The sequence below is a fragment of the Dysidea avara genome, chromosome 4, assembly GCF_963678975.1.
Source record: "Dysidea avara chromosome 4, odDysAvar1.4, whole genome shotgun sequence".
Taxonomy (NCBI): Eukaryota; Metazoa; Porifera; class Demospongiae; order Dictyoceratida; family Dysideidae; genus Dysidea; species Dysidea avara.
The window spans coordinates 25,070,053-25,088,918 of NC_089275.1; the positions used below are offsets into that span (position 1 = coordinate 25,070,053).

Consider the following 18,866-nt stretch of genomic DNA (forward strand, 5'->3'; position numbering starts at 1 on the left):
TCATCCTTTAGAAAGCTTCTGAATGGAGAATCATTGTATGCTCTATTAGACATGATATGTAGCATTAATCTTTTAAAATACTTTCACATGATGAACAAGTTCGATAATTGCCGTGTATCATTAAGGACATGAAATAGAGTCATCCACATATGATTTTAGAACTGTTCATGCTTTAGAAAGCGTCTGAATGGAGATCACTGTATGTTCTATTCGATATGATATTTAGAGTTAAACTTTTTATAATACTTCCAGATGATGAATAACTTGGGTTTATTGCTGTATAACATTAAAGACACAGAACAGAGTAATCTACATATGATTTTAGCACTGTTCACCCTTTAGAAAGCTTCTGAATGGAGATTCACTGTATGCTCTATTAGAGACAATATGTAGAGTTAAACTTTTTATAATAGTTCCAGATGGTGAACAACTTAGATTATTGCTGTATATCATTAAAGACACAGAGCAGAGTATGCTATATTAGAAATGATATGTAGAGTTAAACTTTTTAAAATACTTCCCGACACTGAACAACTTGGATATATAATTAGACACAGAACAGAGTAATCCACATATGATTTTAGCTATGTTCACCCTTTAGAAAGCTTCTCAATGGAGATTAACTGTATGCTTTATTAGAGACGATATTTAGAATTAACCTTTTTAAAATCTGATGGTGAACAACTTGGATTATTGCTGTTTATAAGTAGGCACAGAACAGAGTAATCCACATATCATTTCAGCATTGTTCACCCTTTAGAAAGATTCTAAATGGAGATTCACAGTATGCTCTATTAGACATGATATGCAGCGTTAATCTTTTAAAATACTTCCAGATAGTGAACAACTTGGATTATTGTCGTGTATCAACAATCAAATAAAATAGTGTAATACACATATGATATTAGCAATGTTCAATCTTTAGAAAGCTTCTGAACGGAGATTCACTGTATGCTCTAATAGAGATGATATGTAGAGTTAAACTTTTAAAGATAGTTCCAGATGGTGCACAACTTGGATTATCGCCGTGTATCATCAATCAAATAAAATAGAGTATTACACATACGATATTAGCACTGTTCACCCTTTAGAAAGCTTCTGAATGGAGGTTCACAGTATGCTCTATTAGGTTAGATATGCAGCGTTTAACTTTTAAATTACTTCCAGATTGTGAACAACTTGGATTATTGCCGTGTATCATTAAGAACATGAAATAGAGTAATCCACATATGATTTTAGCACTGTTCACTCTTTATAAAGCTTACCAATGAAGATTCACTGTATGCTCAATTAGAGATGATAAGTAGACTTAACCTTTTTAAAATACTTCTAGATGGTGTATAACTTTGTTTATTGCTGTATATCATTAAAGACACAGAACAGAGTAATCTACATATGATTATAGCACTGTTCACCCTTTGGAAAGCTTCTGAATTGAGAATCACTGTATGCTCTATTCAACATGATATGTAGATTTAAACTTTTTAAAATAGTTCCAGACAGTGAACAACTTAAATTATTGCTGTATACAAGTAGACACAGAATAGAGTAATTCACATATGATATCAGCACTGTTCACACTTGAGTAGAAAGCTTCTGAACGGAGATTTACTGTATGCTTTAATAGAGACGATATGTAGAGTTAAACTTTTTAAAATAGTTGCAGATGGTGAACAACTTAGATTATTGCTGTATATGATTAAAGATACAGAACAGAGTAATCTAAATATGATTTTAGCACTGTTCACCCTTTGGAAAGCTTCTGAATTGAGAATCACTGTATGCTCTATTCAACATGATATGTAGAGTTAAACTTTTTAAAATAGTTCCAGATGGTGCACAACTTAGATTATTGCTGTATATCATTAAAGACACAGAACAGAGAAATTCACATATAATTTCAGCATTGTTCACCATTTAGAAACTTCTGAATTGAGATTCACTGTATGCTCTATTAGAGACGATATGTAGAGTTAACCTTTTTAAAATAGTTCCAGGTGGTGAACAACTTGGATTATTGCTGTTTATAGGTAATGACACAGAACAGCGTACTCCACATATAATTTCAGCATCGTTCATTCTTTAGGAAGCTTCTGAATGGAGATTAACAGTATGCTCTTTGAGACATGATTTGTGGCATTAATATTTTTAAATACTTAACAACTTGGATTATTGCCGTGTATCATTAAGAAAATGAAATAGACACATGATTTTAGCACTGTTCACCCTCTGGAAAGCTTACCAATGGAAATTCACTATATGCTCTACTAAAGATGATAAGTAGACTTAACCGTTTTAAAATACTTCTAGATGGTGTATAACTTTGTTTATTACTGTATATCATTAAAGACACAGAACAGAGTAATCTACATATGATTATAGCACTGTTCACCCTTTAGTAAGCTTCAGAATTGAAATTCACTGTATGCTTTATTAGAGACAATATGTAGAATTAACCTTTTTAAAATACTTTCAGAAGGTGAACAACTTGGATTATTGCTGTTTATAGGCAAAGACACAGAACAGAGTAATCCACATATCATTTCAGCATTGTTCACCCTTTAGAAAGATTCTGAATGGAGATTCACAGTATGCTCTATTAGACATGATATGCAGCATTAATCTTTTAAAATACTTCCAGATGGTGAAATACTTGGATCATTGTCGTGTATCAACAATCAAATAAAATAGAGTAGTACACATACGATACTAGCAATGTTCACCCTTTAGAAAGCTTCTGAACGGAGATTCACTGTATGCTCTAATAAAGACGATATGTAGAGATAAACTTTTTAAAATACCGTATTTCTATAAATATAAGCTGCGAGAAATTTTCGCGAGTTAAATTTTCGTGTAAAAAAAATTCAACTGTGTCCTCAAGCGATGAAAAAATTTTAACAATGAATTATGTAGCTTTATTATATTAATTCGTTAAAATTGTACTGTCCTTTTTGTGTATAGGAGAAGTAGAATGACAAGCTGAGTGAAACTTCAAGTGTGGCATCTCCGTGGCATCTCCGTTCCATGGAGGCTGCACCCCAGATCGAGCCAGAATTGTCCGTCACGAACTCAAGCAGTGGACTGGAGTGGAATTGCTGTAGTTATAATCATATTTGTATATATACTTCATTTATTAATGTGTCCTGTACTAGTAGATGTCTATCATGGCATGGCGTCATTGCCAACACTATCGCTGGCGGTGAAATATATGAGGACAGCTCTCTCCGAGGCCATTCTTGTTTTATTAATATACTGCAACAAAGATATACTATTGAAATTCCAACAGCTAAGCTTCAATCCAGGTGACCAGAAAGCAGTTAACCGAATTCATTCAACGTCTCCAATATTACGTTGGCAAAAATATTTCGCGTAATTAATTTTCGAGAGTAATCTACATAATATGATTTTAGCACTGTTCACCCTTTGGAAAGCTTCTGAATTGAGAATCACTGTATGTTCTATTCAACATGATATGTAGTTAAACTTTTTAAAATAGTTCCAGATGGTGAACAATTTAGATTATTGCTGTATATAAGTAAAGACACAGGATAGAGTAATTCACATATTATTTTAACACTGTTCACTCTTTAAAAAGCTTCTCAAAGGAGATTTACTGCATACTCTAATTGACACGATATGTAGAGTTAACCTTTTTAAAATACTTCTAGATGGTATATAACTTGGTTTATTGCAGTATATCATTAAAGACACAGAACAGAGTAATCTATATATGATTTTAACACTGTTCACCCTTTATAAAGCATCTCAAAGGAGATTTACTGCATGCTCTAATAGACACGATATGTAGAGTTAACATTTAAAAAATACTTCTAGATGGTATATAACTTGGTTTATTGCAGTACTGTATATCATTAAAGACACAGAACAGAGTAATCTACATATGATTTTAGCACTGTTCACCCTTTAGAAAGCTTCTGAATTAAGATTTACTGTATGCTCTATTAGAGACGATATGTAGAGTTAAACTTTTTATAATAGTACCAGATGGTGAACAACTTAAATTATTGCTGTATATCATTAAAGACACAGAACAGAGTATGCTATATTAGAAATGATATGTAGAGTTAAACTTTTTAAAATACTTCCCGACGCTGAACAACTTGGATTAATGCTGTATACAATTAAAGACACAGAACAGAGTAATCCACATATGATTTTAGAAAAGTTTACCCTTTAGAAAGCTTCTCAACGGAGATTAACTGTATGCTCTATTAGAGACAATATGTAGAGTTAACCTTTTTAAAATACTTCCAGATGTTGTATAACTTGGTTTATTGCAGTATTTCATTAGACACAGAACAGAGTAATCTACATATGTATGAGTTTAGCACTGTTCACCCTTTAGAAAGCTTCTGAATTGAGATTCACTGTATGCTCTATTAGAGACGATATGTAGAGTTAACCTTTTTTAAAATACTTTCAGGTGGTGAACAACTTGGATTATTGCTATTTATAGGTAATGACACAGAACAGAGTGCTCCACATATTATTTCAGCATTGTTCACAATTAACACTGTGAAAAAAGCTCAGAATAATAAGGTCTATAACAGTCTTATTATGTTAGTATTAGAATGAAATAGTACAGTATATATTAATAGATTAGGACTTTACTACAACAAGCTTATTGAATACATTTAAGATGGTCATATATTAGAGATTAAATTACTGGTATAGTGCGTTGTATTATCAGACTATACTAAGCCTATTTCAACCATATATTGGCTACTATACTACTGTACTTTTTTACTTTCCTATAATCTGTGGCTACCTTAATTAAATAATTTCTATAATTATATTTGTAATGAATTTAATTCTGTAAATATGTTAAAACCACAATAGGTACAGCTAGTAAATCAATGTCTCCTTGGCCATGACAGTCTCAAATCAATTTCGTCATTTATCAGTCTTTATTCAACTGCAGCAGGTAATCTGTTAGTTGTCTGGTAGAACTGTCCCACAGCTCTAATACAAAGATGGTAAATATAATGTTTATTCTGGACAATCGGACTTTGTCTGGAAACCTAGCTTTACCATGTAGAACGGCGGCTAGGTCCCACAACTCTATTAAAGATGGTAAATATAATGCGTATACTGAACAATCATTGTACTTACAGTTTGTAACAATCTTTTAAACTGAGACCGACAATCTATGTACAACTAAGACAAGTCTGATAAGACCAGGTCTCACAACCCTAAACGGAGGCAAACATAATTCATATTCTGGATTACTTGGTGTACTTACAGGTGTTATCAGTGAGTCTAACCAGACATAAAACGGCCGCTTAGTATGTGACTTTGTTGGGCTAACGTGTTACGTAAGCTCACAAGAAGCATCTGATACACTGATAACCAAGTCCAAGAATCTTGTAATCACTAAGTGCAACTGAAACAATATAATATAATTTGCATACTCTCAGTGAACTTACTTTTGTTAGCAATGCGAGCATGATCAGTGAAATAAGGACAAACAAGATGGAACAGGTTCTTGAAAGCACTCAACTCATTTACAGAGTCAGACGATGTAGCAGCCATCAGCTGTTGATAAAAAGTAGTGAAAAACATGAAGAAATGAGACCGGTTCCCAAAAGAAATGAGACCAATTTCCACAAACCTAAACGAAGGTAAATATAAATTGTATACTGGACACTCTCAGTGTACTTACTTACAGATGTTAGCAATACGAAGAATCTCCTAGAACCGAGACCAAGTCTGTAATTCCTACCCTATTGAAAAGAAAATGAATAAAAACATAATCAGGCTTAATGCACTTACAGCTGTAAGTAATTAGAAGAGGACGTTGAACAACTCCGTGAAAAAAGAACCAAAAGTCCACACATGGTCGCTACCAGGTTCTTTAACGGAAGCAGCTGCCATTGAAAGAAACTAACACTGCAGATGTTGTACATTGACAGCCTGTAGAATCAAGAGGTTCGAAAAGAAACTACCTCTGAAGAGATAATATACAAAATCATAAGAGCAGACCATGCATACTCTTGCAGTTGATGGCTGATGAACTGTGTCCACTCGTCATCTGCTAGAAGCTGAGATAACAGGATATAAAACATGTAATACGTGCACAGCAACACCAAAGTTGAATCATTTGCAGGCCATTGTCATATAATACACAATAAACAATTTAATACGGCTAAACCTATCGTACAAGCTATCATTTTAGTCTATTACTTACTCATCTAGAGCTATTTTTGATGGCTGCCATTGAAGGAATTGTCCACTAGGCCACACCACTTAACCACTACCGTGACAGGCCAGCAGGGACAAGCAGGGATGTACAGTTGTGGTCCATAACTATCATCGTGGCTCATTGGACGATGGCGCCGATCGCACACACTCTCTCCACGAGATACACCGTCCAAGCGACACCACCATATCACTCACATTTACAACCTATGATACAACAATAGCGACAAATATGGCGACTAAATTGCATCTAATACGCATGCGCGCACCACTGACCCCTTCAATTTTAGACAAGCATTACTACAAAGTTTTGCAGGTGTGCTAACTGTGCAAGAAAATCTAGATTTGTATGACTCTTAGATTGAATAATTAATTTTTCTGGTATTATATGCTTTGCCATATGAAAATGTGTGCGTATGAAATTATCACAACAAAATAAAGCTAGTTAGCTAGATGTAGTGATTAACAGAAGTGTAGCTACTTATTGTAAAATCATGACTGTTCGGTTCAGTAAAAAAATCTTAAGTCACATGGGATAGTGTTAATGAGTTGGTGAAGAAAAATAAGACAATAATGAGATCTGATGGTGAAGCTAAAAAGTTATCAAATTTAGTTAAGTAAACAAAACCATACAAAGAGTGTGTATTAAACTAAAGTATAATCTGTTTCCCATAATATAAGATGGGGTTTATACTAAAGTATAAGATAGTTAGTATAATGCAAGACTATACTGAGATTATTTGTATAGTTAAGCCATTAGATATACCATCTTATATTCCTCTTTTTTCAGTGTTAGAAAGCTTCTGAATGGAGATTCACAGTATGCTCTATTAGACATGATTTGTAGCGTTAATCTTTTAAAATATTTCCAGATGGTGAACAACTTGGATTATTGCCGTGTATCATTAGGGACATGAAATAGGGTATTTCACATATGATTTTAACACTGTTCACCCTTTAGAAAGCGTCTGAATGGAGATCCACTGTATGCTATGTTCAACATGATGTGTAGAGTTAAACTTTTTAAAATAGTTCCAGATGGTGAACAACTTAGACTATTGCTGTATTTAAGTAAAGATACAGAACAGAGTAATTCACATACAATTTCAGCATTGTTCACCCTTTAGAAAGCATCGGAATGGAGATTCACTGTATGCTCTATTAGACATGACATGTAGCGTTATACTTTTAAAGTAATTCTTGTATGCTCTATTGGACATGATATGTAGCGTTATACTTTTAAAATAAATCTAGATGGTGTACAACTTGGATTATTGCTGTATATAAGTAAAGACACAGAACAGAGTAATTCACATATAATTTCAGCATTGTTCACCCATTAGAAAGCTTCTGAAAGGAGATTCAGTGTATGCTCTATTAGACATGATATGTAAAGTTAATCTTTTAAAATAGTTCCAGTTGGTGAACAACTTGGATTATTGCTGTATATCATTAAGAGCATGAAATAGAGTAATCCACATATGATTTTAGCACTGTTCACCCTTTCTTTTGAAAAGTTTCTGAATTGAAATTAACTGTATGCTCTATTAGAGACGATATGTAGAGTTAACCTTTTTAAAATACTTTCAGATGGTGAACAACTTAGATTATTGGTGTGTATAATTAAACACATAACACAGAGCAATACAAACTTGATGTCTGCATTGTTCACCCTTTACAAAGCTTCTGAATGGTGATTCACTATAATGCTCTATTAGACATAACATGTAGAGTTAAACTTTTTAAAATACTTCAAGATGGTGAACAACTTGGATTAATGCTGTATATAATTAGACACAAAACAGAGTAATCCACATATGACTTTAGCACTGTTCACCCTTTAGAAAGCTTCAGAATGGAGATTCACTGTATGCTCTATTAGACATGATATGTAGAGTTAAGCTTTTTAAAACACTTCCAGATGGTGAACAACTTGGATTATTGCTGTGTATAATTAAACACATAAAACAGAGCAATACAAACATGATTTCTGCATTGTTCACCCTATAGAAAGCTTCTGAATGGAGATTAACTGTATTCTCTATTAGAAATATGTAGAACTAAACTTTTTAAAATACTTCCAGATGGTGAACAACTTGGATTATTGCTGTATATAATTAAAGATACAGAACAGAGTAATCCACATATGATTTCAGCATTGTTCACACTTTTAGAAAGCTTGTGAATGGTGATTCAATGAATGCTCTAGTAGAAATGATATATAATTGAAATTTTTAAATTACTTCCATATGGTGAACAACTTGGATTATTGCTATATGCAATTAAACACAAAGAACAAAGCAATCCACAATTGATTTCAGAGCTGATCACACTTTGGTAAGTTTCACTCTGGTGATTCTTCACAATCCTAATTATAATTGTTCAGCATATGGAAGTATTTAAGAAAATCTACACATGCAGTACCATGTAGAGCATTCTGTAATAGTACAACCTGTAGACTGCAATAAGGACAATAGCGAAACGTACTGTATATAAGGGTGATTCTTATATTAATAGCTCTTCTTAACCTGTTGATTATTCACAACAATGATTATAATTGTTCATCATCAGGAAGTATAAATTTCAAATTAATCATCTAACAATAAAGTACAATGCAGGCTATACTGTACGGTACATTGCGTTACGAAAAGTTACCAAAGCAAAGTTTTTAATTCACATATTATCTTCTGAACATGTCCACACCAATAATTATAATTGTTTAGCATTAAGGTTACGATTATAGTCACGGAAAATCATTCAAAATTTTTAATGCCTATCGATACTTTTTGAGAAGCCCATAAAACAAGTCTAGCAGCGTGAAAAGTTTTAAATGAAGGTGAAACTATTCATATTTAATGTTTTTATGTAGCTACAGTGTAGTTTGAGGCAGGTGAACACTACAATTTGTTGTGATAACACAAGCCAGCCACAATGCTCAGCTCCAGCTGTCACTACCATGTTTTTCCACCGCCAAATACAGCAAAAGCTGTAAGCTCTATTGGCTTTTCTGGGTGATAGTGATATTGTATATTAAATTTGTTAGGTCCTTTGGAAGCGTTTTTGGCGTGTTTCTCCCAAGTGACTTGGATACAAGCCTTCCAAGAGCTCGTTTCACCTGAAAAAATTACTAAAAGTTAAATAAAACGTCTATACTACCAGTAACTTTATATATTGCTTCCACAGGACCTACATATTTTAGTTATTTAGCCACTTGTGTTGAAATTATAAGGATTTAGTCTGGTTTTTATCGGCACATTTTTAAAAAACATCGCTTTATTGTAGACCACACACACAAGAACAGTGTAGTAAAAACAAACAAGCATAATTAGTTGCATTGCTAACACAACACAGTTGTTGAAATTATTTATCCCTGCTTGGTTTTGTAATTTGTTCCGCCCACGTAATTTAAACTATTCCGTAACCTTAAAGAGAAAAAAGAAAATTTATTTACTCTCCGGGGCGTACCTACCATGTAGGCAGGTAAGGCAGCTGCCTCACCAAATATAAGTAATTGAAGTGAAAAGCTGGTAGTGGACTTTTTGATACTTGAAACGTAATGTTACAACATTTAGTGCCACTTACAATGGAAAGTACAAATCCATCCATAGCAGATTACCCTCTCTACTGCTTCGTTACAAACAACAGTTGGCACTTATTAGAATTTTTTGTATAGTTAGGCGATTATTTGTTGCTAAAAATGGATGATCAGAATGAGGACCACTTTGCACCCGATTCTCGTAATATATTCAGGTAGTTATCTGAGGAAAAGTCACGTGTTATATCAGGTAATACCTGAATAGTATCACAGTGTATAGTCGCACGTTTGGGTAGCGCTGCTGTTCTATACCATATGCGTATTTTGTACCGTACGCGTATGGTATGTACCATACGCGTATGGTACATACCATACGTGTACGGTACGATTTTCCGTACCATACTGGTACGTACCATATGCGTATAATGCCTTTTCTCGGTGTCTTTTAGCCTAGCTATAATGGGTCTACCTTTACAAGTAAACTTAGAACACAGCATAATAGCTAATCTACTTAGCTGTACTTATAAATTTATTCATCAGCACATTGAACACATGCATTTGCATTTCCCACTATAGTCCTACTGATGTATCTAAATCTTATGTAAATGATCACATGTTGTCTGCAGAACTTCACATGCATGGTACTGTGTATGCTACTATAGCTATCAGGTGGTCTTATTTACTAAAATTATAAGTATGGATATAACTGACAATTTACAACACAATTGGGTAAAAAAGCAATGAGAACAATTACAACATGCATGGTCTAACTGAATTATACATAATTATACTGCTTGTGCAAAGCTAACAACTTAAATGAACACCGTAAGTGTCATCAGTTGTGCAGCATGGCCCCTTACTGTCTTTGTATCTTCATATGAAGGATTCATCTTGGTAATGCAACTTGATTCAGAAAGCAACAAAACTCTTCTCCATCCAAATCCACATGGTTGTGTTGACCTTGCTCAGTACAGCTGATAAACTTGAATACCCATACTCAATACAGTACTGCTTACACTCTTTGTCATGCGATAAGTTAACATTACAATACCATGACTAGGATGTAGAAATAGAACTACAATTCAGTTACTCAAATTGACTACATAAATGTACAAAATGAATGTGACAAATGCAAGTTGAATTAGAACATAGATCATTGTGGTGATGCACCGACTATTGGTAAATTGATCCTCATATCACACTCAAAGACTTTGTTAGTTCATGCAACATCATCAAAATTAAGATGAGTACATCCCTGCCATGTATGTGCATGATTGTAATGGGACACATCTTGATACGCCACCTTCATGAGAATTGTGTTCTGCATGAGTACTGTACAGATGTGCAGAAATTCCAGTGCACAAGGCCGCCAACATTACACACAATTGAGGAAATTATGTATGCACATCTGTAGCTATGCGTAATCATGTTTTGTTGATATGTAATGATGTGAAGTAATGTTCAAATTTAAGTTTATTCACACAACAGGGCATAACAATTGTCTTAGTATCACGCGCATTTTGCACGGGTACCACTAGTATTAATTAATCATTTTAGCAGAGCAATTTTATGGTACTACAGGTACAATAGGCAATAGAGTGTAAAACAGATACTTTTTTATCACAAAAAGGAGATATTGTACTTGTTAGACAAAACTGACTCAACCCAATGACCATCTTTCACACTGCATGCACCAACCACACACACACACATCCACACACAAACTGAATATGCAAAGTGTTAGCCACTAGAGTTCACTTTTACAAGAACTACACCATGTATATGGTTTTGAAAGTATATATTCATAGCTGTGTAATACAGCTATGTAAATTTCTGCTTGGTGCACCATTATTTTAGGTACAGCATCATTTATTGTCATGTGTCCGGCACACATAAAAAATGTAGCCTCTCAGTTTGCCTTGTATTGGAGAGTAACAGTAGACCCTGACATTACCTCAACTCATTAAAATTCATTTCATAAATTTTGAACTTTAATATGATAGTTACAGAGTGCACAACTGCGTCCATGCTTACATGTATAGTATATAACATCAAGTGAGATTATAATGTGTTATTCATTGTATTTGCTACTATTGGCACAGGTTAGCTTTTGAACCCAACCTTATCTACTGACAAAGCAGATAGTACAGGTGTGTAGTGTGTCTACTGTCCACTCAGCTGTTACATCAATGGCCACCTGGTATAAACCAGGAAGGTATACTTAAATGCCAACTGTCCATGTATCGCAGAGAGTGTGAATGGGACTTTAGGTGTCCATACCTTCACCTGTGAGACAAGATACAGTCTCCTGTGAGTAACTTGTCCTGTATCAGGATATTTGCTGGTGTTGACTCATATCACCTGGGTAATGTACAGGTGTTCCAAAGCTGGTTCACTGCGTGCATGTGTGGATGTGTGTGCATTAGAGAGAGAGGGGCAGAATAGTTAAATGGCTAGAACATCATCCTGTTAATCAAAAGGGTCATGCCCGGTTATGCTAAGTTGGTGTTGTTGTTGTTGTTGCTTTCTTAAAACAAAAATCTTGATCTATATTTCTCCTGAATACTTGGCTGTAAAATGACCTGATGACTGTGTAAACTGGGGAAGCAGCTATAACATTAATGGATACCTGGTGTTTTCTGGGGAAGCTAATACACAACTGTTCTTTGGGGTGTAAGGGTCATTATGGAACTTTAAGTTCTGTGACTTCTCTCTGTGAGACATGGGCAATCCTTGTGTAGCTTACGAATGCTGCACCAAGAGAATTTTCCTGCACCAAACTCAAGTAACTGAGGCTTCCAAGTGATAATTCGCTTGGGAGCAACAGCTGTATTTCACTTGGCTGCTGTGTTTTGCTTAGCAGCTGGTGACCTTTTATTTTCTGTAGAGTGTATGTGTGTGTGTGTGTGTGTGTGTTTGGGTGTGTGTGTATGTGTATTTGAAGTAAGTAATTAGAATAATCAAAACAATTTGTGCATTGTATATACTCACCTAGTTATTTGAAGAACATTACGGTATTAGGAGAAATAATTCGGTATCACTAAATACCTTTAAACATGGGTAAGCTATGATTTGCACTTATACCCACATTTTTTAATAATAAACAAATAAAACAACAATAATATTGTGCCACAAAGTAAGTTTTGAACAATGGTACGGTATTAAGAGAAATACTTCGGTATCACTAAATACCTTTTAAACTTGGGTAAGCTATGATTTGCACTTATACCCACATTTTTTAAAAAAGAAACAAATATAACAACAATAATATTGTGCCACAAAGTTAGTTTTGAAGTATCCCAAAAAGTAAAAACTATTGTGAATACTTCAACATGCAATCAAAGCTCTGTGCTTGTACACAGCATAATTATGGTTGTATGAGGCTTGAATTGATGTACGTATGGTCAGTACTAAATCTAAAAAATTTAATTACATCAAATTCGGTATTTAGTATTTTAGAGAATCAATTTGGTATCTGAAAAATACCTTTTAAACTACAAATACTTAAAAACCTCCCAACCCTATACTCACTATCCACAAAGTGCGCATTATTCCCATTAGGTCCAGTCCATTGCTTGTCTGATTTGCATAACAATAGTTCTGTCATATAATAATTATTCGATACATTTTGAGATTTTTCTGCAATGAGTTGTTTATGTATGTAGTGGCTATATTTTTCTTTTGTGTTTGGGCAGGATTCCTAGCAATGGAGTAAGCCCAATATAATTTTCAAATCAAACCACGATAAGGTGCTCAGCTGAGGGGTACACTGGTGAACCCAATCCTCATGCATCATCTATTGTCACCCTAATCACTCATTCACTTGGTGTGGTGTATTTTGCTTACAAACTGGATGACAGGACACAGACTGAGCTTTAAACATAATCCATACGGTATCTACATAGTTCTTGCAATGCATATTATTGTTTCAAAATTTTTGCTATTATGTCTTCAAAAAGTCATGCACGGAGTATTTGATTGGACAATACAGTAATGCTGTAGTATTCATAAATTTGTATATTTGATTTCTTCATTACTACAGCACTTGGTATAATAGTAGATGTTTAGCATTGGTGATAGAGAAATTAGGGGCTTAGCCAGGATTTTTTGAAGGGGTTTGGATGTAAAGTGGAATGCCTTAAGGGGAAGGCCTGGGTGCTTTCCCTAGACCATGTTTGAGCGAAAATGAAGTATACATAAAATGTGCCCTTAAGCAGTAACATCGAAAGGTGTGGTTTGCGCATCTAACTAAAAACTACACACTGCTGTTTATGCAGCTTATGAAACTATAAACCAATTGTAAAACTAACTAATCTTCACTTCCAGACAGCATACTGACAGCCAACTTCAATTTCATAGCACATGGAAGCGATCCACACTCAAGTTCCGTAGCAGTTGGCAATATTTCTTTACAGACATACATTATTCTCTGTCAGTCCTACTCTTGATGGTCTTGGCTTGTACTCCTATATGTTCAAACATCACGTGCCAACAACATGTAACAAAATAAACAAACCATTTTTCTGTTAAATATTGTTTAGCAGCAACTGCCTTGTAATATGTCTCAACACAGTCCTTCACAATTTCACTCACACCATTTCAAATTTGCATCACGTTCGCAATTAATCACGTGCGCAATTGATCACGTGATGTAAAAGATAAAATTTGCAATGGTTCAGCATTAATGTGATGTAACCCTCAAGAGTAGTACAGAGGAGCCGGTTGGGTAAGTAGCTACCAGAGAGCTCCAGGGCTTTAGTAAGACTTGGTATGATTTTTCAAAATTAGGCCTCTGAAAGGGGGGTTCGTCTGAACTCCCCTGCCTACGCCCGTGGAAGTAGGTACTTTTAGCTACAAGTGCATTTGTTATAGTTGTAGTTTAAATCGATGGCAACTGTATACCCTAACTAAGATTTTTATCATCATCTTTTGAAAATATTGGTGCGCATATAGTATTCGTGAAAACAGTCTCCAACATTTCCTGTTTCACGCCCTGTCCATCAGTGAGTCCATGGGTCTAGTCCATGAGATGCATTATGCTCATTCACTTATAAGTTAATGGTCAGCCGGTTCATTCGTTGTCATTCTCATGATTAACCGTAGCTTTCCTCTGGCCTTTATTCAATGCCAGGTATTACCATATGTATGTATGGTGATGATAGTTTCAATCGGATGAAGATTGGGACAGCTGTGTGATATGTGTTAGCACAAGCACAGCTAAGAACAAACTACTTTTGTTCTATAACCTTTATTTTGTTGAGTACATTACAATAACTGTTTTTTTGGTTGCCAGAAGATAAATTGTTGCTGACATGAATGCATGTAGGATATGAGTATCATTGCATAAAATTACCATGAAATATTTCCCTTTGAATCCCTGTGAAGGTGTGAGTGTAGTTTTTACTTTTTGTCAAAGCTGGGTCTATTGGAAGCTTTGTCATGTGATAAGTATGAAATGGAGGATAAGCAGCCTCCAGAGAAGACAGCACTGCAAATAACAAAGTGATGAATGCCAAGAGAGTCTTAATTATAATCTTTCATACTCCATTAAAACATACTTTCCATAATTTAAAAATTCAAGAATGCAATTAGCATTAATTCTTTATGATGGTGCTGATTTAAGTTCAGTATGGATTACCCTATAATCCATACTGAACTGTAATCACTTGCAAGTCCTTGTAGGTGTTTTGTCAAAGTTGTTCAAGTTGGGCCCTAAATAATAGTTATACGGGCACAATGTGGACTATGAAATTTATAAACCCGAAGTCCCAGGTTACATGTAGTGCACGAGCGAAGCGAGGGTGCTACTATTGGCCTCAGGGTTTATAAATTTTATAAACTCAGAATTGTGCCTGTATACAGTAACTTCTATAGGCTCTATTTCACGTTACACTCTAAATAGATTATTTTGTCACTTGAGGATGCATAGTTGCCATGGTGCCAGTATTACCACAATAAAAACAGCCACTTTTGCCAAGCCTACAGCAGAAACATCCAGTGGATGAGATAAGTAATCTTGTAATGTTAAATGGAATCTAAAACAGTTACACGGGCACAATTCGAAGACAATGAAATTTATAAACCTGAATGCCTGGGGTGTAGCGCACGAATTAAGCATGGGCGTTACTGAGGACTTTTTCTAACTCTATTTATATTATTATTCATTTCACGGCTGTTTCTGTTGTAGTTTCGGCAAAAGCAGCTGGTTTTCTTGCAATAATACTAGCGCCATGGCTACTATGCATACTCACGTGACAATTTAATTGCACTTGCTAAATCATGCACGTGAACAATGTTTAGCGATTGGATAAACCTAGATTTTGAGCATGTTATATTGTGCCTGAAGGCGTGGAGTATAATAGAAAACAAGGTGGAGTATATGAGATTTATTACCCACTCAAAACAGCCTAAAAAGAGTATAATAGAAAGTTTGTTCACTGCTGTAGGCTTGGCAAAAGCGGCTCGTTTTCTTGCGATAACACTGGCGCCATGGCAACTATGTGACAAAATAATATTGCTCGTTGAATCACTGTACGTGAACAATGCATAGCGATTGGATAAACTTTGAGCATGTTATATTGTGCATGAAGGCGTGGTAAGCTGTTTGACATGCAGTAATCTATTTAATGGCAGTGTAGCCGTATATATATACACTAGTCAGTGTGTTACAGTACATAATATGCTGTTGTTTATGTAGGTGGATTGTGGTATTTCAGTGAGTGTAAGTAAGGAAAATGAAGGAAGGAATCAGTCATCAGGTATGACATAAAATTAACAATGTGTATCAGTCCCCTGTCACTATCTGGCATTTGCCTGCAAGTTATGAAATTCGATCATTGATTTCTACAAAGCAGTTATCATACATAGCAATAAAATTAATTCCTCTGTAAAACATTATAAAGTTTGTTTAGTAACTCTAACCCGATGCGCTTTTAAGCTGTAGGCCAGCTTTGGGCATGACCCTGGTTTCCTGAAATTGGATATAGGAAAACCACATGTTTCTGTGTAGTATGATTGTATGTTTTCCAGTCCACATCCTGTCCACATCAACCTTCATTCTCATTGTTATAACTTGAAAGAGGATGGCTAATCTCTGAGAGCGAAGCACTTTAACTGGGTGGACACACCCATCACAAAATTGCTTTGTAATGAAACGTTTGCTGGCTAAAGAATTTGCTTTAGAAAACATGTTATGTAGTACACCTTTCCTGTGATTGGAACTACTTGAGTTGGCCAGTATAGAGAAGTGGTTAAGGAGGTGGCCACTACATACAGAGAGGTGATTAAGGGGGTGGCTGCTGAGTGAGTCATTCATGTCAATGTCTGTCAATACATCTCATATCCAGCTAACAAGTAAAATTAGGCAGTAGGTGCATATGTGGTGGCTACAGCTCTTCTATGTAAACATGAGTTCACTTTTCGTTGAAATTTTTTTTACTACTACAGTACTTTGCTAATTTAACAGTAAAGGGATTATTCATTGAAGGTTTAGATGACTTAATATTTTCAACGTTTAAAATTTACTGTAATGGTACTGTGTGGTTTGCTACATACATATTTCACTTTGCATGAACAATGTATAAGATCAGTGTTTCTACATTAGACGTAAAATTATTCTGATGGGACTGCAGACAAAATGCTTATACGTATAGGAGAAACAGAAAATGGTGATTCAATGTTGCTGTATACATCTGAGAACAATTATAGTGCTACTTTGACATTTACAGTGTGAATGTTGTGTCTGTATTGTGTAATTGTAAACTGTTTACACATCATGTATACATTTAATTTTCCATTGTGATTGTTTTAATCTTCACATTAGTCATAAGTCAGTACATTATGTTTATGTGTACACAGTAAGGATCCAAAGGCAGTGTATGTGCTTACTGGAGATCCAGGCCTAAGGCTTGTTTGGAGAATCGGTATGATGAATTTCAACTGCTATCACTGATGACCTTTCTACTTGTGTCAGCATAAAAGTGCCATGCATGTGTAGTCAGTGGTAGTAAGTGGCATTGTTGTGACTATGGAAAGGTGGAATGATGTGATTGTTGCAAGAAATCTAGTAACCACATACCAAATGTACAAATGTGACCGGATTTGCAAAAGGGGGTCTTCACACACATCCAGTTTGCCATTTTTGGCAATTCATATCTTTAGAATGGAAAGAGCTATTGACTTGAAATTGGTCAGAAATGAGCACCAACATAGCTGAATATATGGTGAAAGTTTAAGGATAATAATTATGTTACTTGAACACTATGGAATGGTCTCCCAAGTTTATGGAATTGGATGTGTGGAAGTCACTTTTTCATAAATTCAGTCACAAATAGGGTTCTTTGTAACTCTTTCACAAAGATCGCTGAAATAATGTTGAAGATGTGCACAATTATGCACACAACTGAAAATTACGTTATTCTTAAAATTAAATACATTATAGCTAACTTTAACAGATCTAGGTATGGATAATCTCAAGGGAAGTATCATCATTTAAATGTATAAAGATAATTACATATACACTATCTGTATCCTGGCCTTTCATTTTCAGTATAAGGCCGGTAGTTTATATAGGAGCATGTATGGATCATTAACCAACTGGTCCAAAGCATTTTTTTAATCTTACATTTTTGGTTATAACTTTTATTTCATTAAAGTATACAATTAACCACCTTCCCCTAGCAGCATACTATTAGCATACTTAGGTTGAAGAGATGGATGACTCATTGTAATACATGGCTTACTGATATGATAGCTAGATAATAATATATAGGCCAGTATGCATATCACCGACCTGATTGCGATAGAATAGTCTCAAGCATATTAAATTTCTTCAATTGTATAATATTTAATTTAACTTTGTTTACTCTTTCTATATATGCATGTTTTGATTTACATACCTGGATAGACTCCATCAATAGCATACATGAAGTGATACAAGCAATCAAAAAAACGATTGTTTTATTAAGCTAAAGTACATAATGACACAGATTCCCAAACACATGGACTCTTCCGTTATAACCATTGATTTCTTTAACAGATATATAATAATAATTGTATATAGACCAAAATTATAATATTACAGTTCGTATAATACCGGTAATGCATTATAGTT

At 34.7% G+C, this 18,866-nt stretch overlaps 1 protein-coding gene and 2 long non-coding RNA genes across 4 annotated transcripts in view; 2 read left to right on the forward strand and 1 right to left on the reverse strand.

Moving 5' to 3' along the window:
• LOC136254505 (uncharacterized) overlaps positions 1 to 18,866 on the forward strand; it is a 151,251-nt gene that overhangs the window by 4,848 nt on the left and 127,537 nt on the right. The gene's annotated exons all lie outside the window — the stretch shown is intronic.
• LOC136254441 (uncharacterized) lies at positions 4,948 to 9,951 on the reverse strand. Of its 2 annotated transcripts, none has more exons than XR_010700482.1 (8): positions 9,802 to 9,951; positions 6,209 to 6,426; positions 5,794 to 6,062; positions 5,684 to 5,744; positions 5,448 to 5,632; positions 5,264 to 5,404; positions 5,134 to 5,213; positions 4,948 to 5,082 (listed from the first exon to the last, which is right to left on the reverse strand). It is a non-coding gene; the product is annotated as an uncharacterized lncRNA (long non-coding RNA). The 2 variants fall into 2 exon arrangements; XR_010700481.1 differs by having other exon boundaries at positions 5,688 to 5,744; positions 9,802 to 9,946.
• Positions 14,394 to 17,510, forward strand: LOC136252893 (uncharacterized). Its single transcript, XR_010699820.1, has 3 exons — positions 14,394 to 14,480; positions 16,452 to 16,512; positions 17,358 to 17,510. It is a non-coding gene; the product is annotated as an uncharacterized lncRNA (long non-coding RNA).